The sequence below is a fragment of the Armigeres subalbatus genome, unplaced genomic scaffold (assembly GCF_024139115.2).
Source record: "Armigeres subalbatus isolate Guangzhou_Male unplaced genomic scaffold, GZ_Asu_2 Contig435, whole genome shotgun sequence".
Classification (NCBI taxonomy): Eukaryota; Metazoa; Arthropoda; class Insecta; order Diptera; family Culicidae; genus Armigeres; species Armigeres subalbatus.
The window spans coordinates 27,593-33,731 of record NW_026943189.1 but is presented as its reverse complement, the minus strand read 5'-3'; positions in this window follow the sequence as shown (position 1 = coordinate 33,731).

Below are 6,139 nucleotides of genomic sequence, written 5' to 3'. Positions count from 1 at the left end.
TTTTCGGCAACCGCCCAGGATACGGCATGGGTTCATATTTTGCCAAACTGGTAGACGTATTGCAGAATGCTTACAACGATGAATATTCTCAAGGCTCTGAATAGGAATTGGACCCGCTTTGTCCTCCAGCAGATGGATGTGGATCCCGGCAACCTCCGGAACCTGCGTCGTAAATCTGTATCACTCGATTAGGCGTTCTACAGATACTTTCACCGAGCCAAAATTCTATATTGCACCAGGAACCAGGCGTCCCCACTCTGCTCAATCAATCCAATACCATTCAAGATTCCGGGCCAAACCGGCCTAACGAATATGTCGAGCAATTTATAACGATCCTTCAAAGCCCCATGAAGCAATGTCGAGCCCTGGTAGCCATGCAGGAGGGGTATGATGCCTTGAACAGTGCATGGGTCCTGGCGGAACTCTTACACGCCAAGGAAGACAATATTATATGCAAATGGTCATTCTAGACCTAGAATTTAATTGCGAAACATCTTCCTTTGCGGTACGCCTTAACTCCCTGCGATATATTTTTGCGATGGCGATTTATAATTTGCGGGATGCGGATCTAGCAGATGGGCGCGGATATTGATTTTCTCCAAGAAGACTTAGAAGAGGAAAACTTAGTGGCACAACCCCCTGATGTTGAAAACAGTCAAAATCGTATTATGGTGTGCCAATTTAAAGAAGGCATTATTATATGGACTCAAGCAATCAAGTCGAATATAGGATTACAGTCTACCACAATGACGTGTGGATTTTGACGTAGAGCTACGTCTTAGTTTTTCGATTCGAGTGAGGGGGTCAGAATTCAGAATTCAAAAAAAAAGAGTCCGTCACGAAAAAATGATAAGTTTTGGAGGTTTATTAGTCAACCTACCTCTAGCACAAATTTGATACACTATAAGGTTAATTTTAATGTTTGGACTGCATGAGAAACTTTCACACGATTCAAGTGACTACTTCCAATAGTCCGTAAGTAAGACATTCTGAATTTCTGATAGAGATTCCCTAAAACCTGAAATAAGTCTTAAAAGCATATCAAGAGCCCTGCTAGCTTGATTCTTTGAAGTCCGTTATTGCTTAATTGCTTCTAGAAGTAGAAATTATGTGGAGCCCTGATTCATACGGATTTGCATAAATAATCAAGGGTGTCGGAAAACCTCAATAAGCTCACAGAAATTTGTACGGACTAAGAATTCTAATGAACTATCAGTGGTGCTTATGAACTAAAGATTTCCATGCTGTCCAGAGATTTAGAGAATTCAATCTTTACAAGCTCACTTCAATCCATTCAGCATTGGCAGTAATCCAAAGAAAACTGCTCCAAACGTCATTTTTTTTAATTGATTGCATATTATTCATCCTATGGGGCCCTCCTTAGCCTAGCGGTAAGATGCGCGACTATAAAGCAAGACCATGCCGAGGATTGTTGGGTTCGATTCTCGGTGACCGTCTAGGCAATTTTCTGTTTGGAAATTGCCTCGACTTACCTGGGCATAAAAGAATCACCGTGTTAGCCTCATGATATACGAATGCAAAATTGGTAACTTGGCTTAGAAACCTCGCGGTTAATAACTGTGGAAGTGCTGAATGAACACTAAGCATAGATGCGGTAATGTCCCATTGGGGGATGTAATGACAATAATTAAAAAACAGAAGAATTGCATATTATTCGGCAACTCGGCCGTACGAAAAACATTTTTTCGTTAAATACCTTGGCTGCGCATATGCACAGCACATGTATCAAAGTGGACATATTGATTTGAAATTTGCAAAAAAGAAAAAGTCTTGTGGCGACTCGAACCCTCAACCTCCTACTGTATAGATAGGCGTGAAGGGGTTATCAACACAATAAGACCACTTAAAGGTCATGTTTGCGGAAAAGCCATCAGAATCCGCTTACCAACCTCCACTGCGGTTTGCTCTTTTTGCAAATTGAATATTTTTCGGATGCTTGATTTGCCCAATCATTGTAATCAACAACCATCGGTGAAAATAGAAAACAATGATCCAACGAAACATTAAAAAAAAATATTTTAATGAGGATAACAAATTGTCCCATGAAAAAAATCATTCTTACTTAGAAAAATTGGAGACTTGGGAGGCCATATATGTAGCTATTGACACCGGTTGTCTGCTTAGTCATGGAAAATCTTCGATAAGTGAAGCATTCTTAACTAATCTACCGAGTCTTATGTAAGTGTCTCAGAACGATCAATAATTTCAATTTTTGTAGATTTTTAGCTTTTGGCAGATTTTACATATTTTCTAAAACCCTTTTTTTAGATTCTGAAGCTGACTCAGAGCCTTCTGATTCTCGATATTGCCAGGACCTAAAATTTTAAGAATATGTATCTACCGATATTTTCGATTCCATAGATTATTCATATTTTTAATATTCTCATATTTGAATGCATCAGATTCCTAAGATTTCTGCGTTATCCAGAGTGTGACAAATCAGCTAAACTTTTCTTGACACTTAAGAATGTCTAAATTCTAAATCGAAAAAAATGTCTAGATTGGGAGTCCCGTAGCGTATTTGGCTACACGTTTGCCTTATAAGCGAATGGTCATGGGTTCGATTCTCAGTACCTCGTCAGTCGCTAGACAGAAGCGCAGGTGGCGTTCCATACGGTGGCGTTTTGGGGAACGCGCCTCACCGACACGGCTGCCTAATGACGACTGACAAAACTGTTCTTCTCGGAGGCATTCCTCCAATGAACTTTGATTAACGGCAACCGAACAAAGCAACGATTACTGGATTTGTCATAGAGACAAATGGACACATTGGACTCACGATGAGATGGATTGGCAACGAAAGCGATTACAAATTATGGACATCTAAAAATAGATTCTGTGGGGATTCTGCACTCAAAATAATAGTCACTTCAATTCTACTATGAAATGTCATGAAGACTTTAAAAACTTTTATCGGCCTTACTTGAATAAAAAAAAACAAATAACAAATAACAAAAAATAATTTTCGACTCCTTTTTTTTGACCTCGCCCGCTTCTAGTGGACGAGACATCACTAACAGGGATATTATAGAAAAAAATATATCGAAGTTTCACATAAAATTCAAGTAGGGGAAGGTGGGGAGACTTGATCACCCCCTGTTTTATCGAGAACCAAAGTAGTTTTGTTCTAGCGTGTTTTTTAGTATAGATCCTCTAGAAATAGGTCGTTGTGGTGAGTTATTTTTTTGGATTGAATTATTTATTCAGCACCTTCCTGAAGATTTTTTCTATTGGCAAAATTTGAACAACTTTTCATAACAATGACCAAATGTTTTCGTTTTTTCACAGCACAAAGCCATAAATATGCTAAATGATCTGTACTGATAGAAATGTCAACATTCCATCAAAGTTTTAGGTTATTTTGAAGTTATTGCCTCAATATGGGGACACTTGTTCCCCCATTAGTCACCCATTCAAAAATTTGGCGAAAAAATTCAAAAAATATAAATCTAAATTTTTTTTGTAGATTTGACAGATTTAATGAAGGGTTGGCAAAAAAATATTTATTGCGTAGATATCATAGAAAATGAATCTAGTCTACCCAAATTCTAAAATTGCAGATGCTGTGGATTTAAATAACAAAAATCGTTCATGACGCACAGTAATTCGAAAATTCCGCGTATTTTGAATGAAAAATATTTAAAAAATATGAGGGCACCTTTCTAATTTTATCAAAGCAAGTTCTTGGAGAGGGATCAATTTCCCCCGAATATTTGCAAAATCGATTTTTGACAGCACTCCAAAAAAATGAGCAGCGGTTAAGAACACAGAGTGCCTACAAAATAAACACATGAATAAAAAAATGTCTAGATTATCAAACTTTTTCAAAATTCAGTAGGGGAATGTGTGGAGATTTGATCCCCCCCTGTTTTACTGCAAACCAAAGAAGTTTTGGTCTAGCGTATTTTTTAATATGGATCCTCCAGACAAATGATCGTTATGAGGTGAGTTATATTTTAGATTGGAAACCGTAATGATTCTGCAGAAAGGTTTGTTTGGTAACCTCCCTGAAAACTTGTTTAGTGGTCGTAAATAATTTGAATAACTTTTAACAATGATGCTTTACTTTTTTCACATCAGAAAGCCATGAATATGCTAAATGGTCAAATACTGGTCAAAATATCAACATTCCATCACACTTTTGGAATTCAAGTTGTTGCGTCAATAAGGGAATACTCGATCCCCATTTGGCACCCATGCAAAGTTTTGGCGATAAAATATAAAAAATATATTTTTTTTTCTCAGGTGGTTATTGAAGGGTTTGAAGGGTTGACTCGAAAAAATATTTATGAAGTAGATCATAGAAAGGGGATCAAGTCTCCCCAAAATCTAAGATTGCATGCGCTGTCGAGTTCCATATAAGAAATCGTTCCTGATTACACACAGCAAGTCGGAAAGTCCGCGTATTTAAGAGGAAAAATATTAAAAAATCAGGGAACTCCTTTCTTCTTTTATCAAAGCAAGTTCTTGGAGAGGGATCAATAATTCTTCCCGAATATCTTTAAATTCAATTTTGAAAAGCACTCCATTGCTTACAAATTGAATCGATTTTTCAGGTTTATCATGGAATGCTGGGCGTTCTCTGGGACACCTGGCAACGCGGGACAAGATGAGTGAATCCGGGACGTCTGGTCACTTTAGACTACAATCAACTTGATGCCAAACCTTTCTTTAACAACGACAACAATGGAATTTAAAATGGAACAATAAAATTTTCTGAAGAATTCACGGAAAATTGTTTTCATGTTTGAAATGATTTTTTTAAAAGAAATTTCCTGAAGCTTCTGAAACGACAAAAACTTTAGAAAAAAACTTTTGAAAGACAAAACTAGAAGAAACTGCAAGGAACTTTTTTTCAAAGATATCCACAACGAACTTCCTTACTGCAATTTGTGAATAAACTTTTCTAGCAAGATCCAGAAGAATTATAAATGGAACTTTTTGATAAATGACAAGGAATTTTTATGAACATTTAGAATATCAGACCAAGTATAAGGGTTGCAAGAAAATTTTCTGACGAGTTTCTCTGGAACACATTGTGACTCCAGGAAAAGCTTCTAAAAATAATTTAGTTGATAATGAAGAAATTATTCGGGAAGGCCTTGCTTGTGGAGAAAAGTTTTAATCTGTAGCAAGTTACAAATTATTTTTAATTAGCATCTGAAACTATTACAATAATTTGAATGGTACCTTCGAAAAAAAAAAAAATGAATGATCGATGTGAAACATTTAAAAATCCGACGCTTAGATTTTTTCAACAATCATTTTATCCTTACCAGCGGCGACGGTAAGTTTTTTATTGTTTATTCGTAAATTCTGTAAATTTTGTTGTATAATAAACTCGCAATGGTAAATCAGTTGGTGAATGGTTGTCGTTAGGTGATCAAAATTCGTTTCGCACAGCTATCCAACATAAATCTAGCAACGAATGTGGGTGCTTGAATAAATAAAAGTGAAACTTTCCAGTATAGCGTATTTAATCTTCTTTTTCACCAAAGTAACAACAAAAGATTAATGTTTCCAATATTTTCAGTCGAAACAACAAATCTAAAAAATGCACCAATAAAAGAAATTGAATTAATGTTTCTCCTCATGTGCGAACTACTTGCCAGACTTGGAAAATCTCTCACCATATTGGGAATCAAACGAAAAAAAAATGTCAGGAAGAATTTGGACAATTGGATCGAAAATGATGATGAAAAGCGGTATTATATAGAAATGAGTATTTTCATTCTTATACAATAGGAATGGATCAGGATGATTCAACGAACGACGGCGATCTCTGTAACTCACGCGCTTTCACTCTCTCAAATTAACTCGCCTGCATAATAGGCGTCTGTCATGTATTTGTGTGTTTGGTTGCGTGTACGTGTGCTCTAATGTTTACCTGCGTGTGGGTGTGTGGATTTGTGAATCATTTCTCTACCGGGAGTGCGTTTGTCAGTGAGACTCGTACATTATGCTACAGGTTACCAAATTCCCTACACGTTCGTTCCGCTACACTATCGGTCGGGTATTCTCCCACGGGCGAATCGATCCCCGGAGAGCAATGGAAGCGTGTGTTCTTGTGTGTTTGTGTGTTTCTGTCGTATCGCCAACCGCCAACTTCAGTAGAACT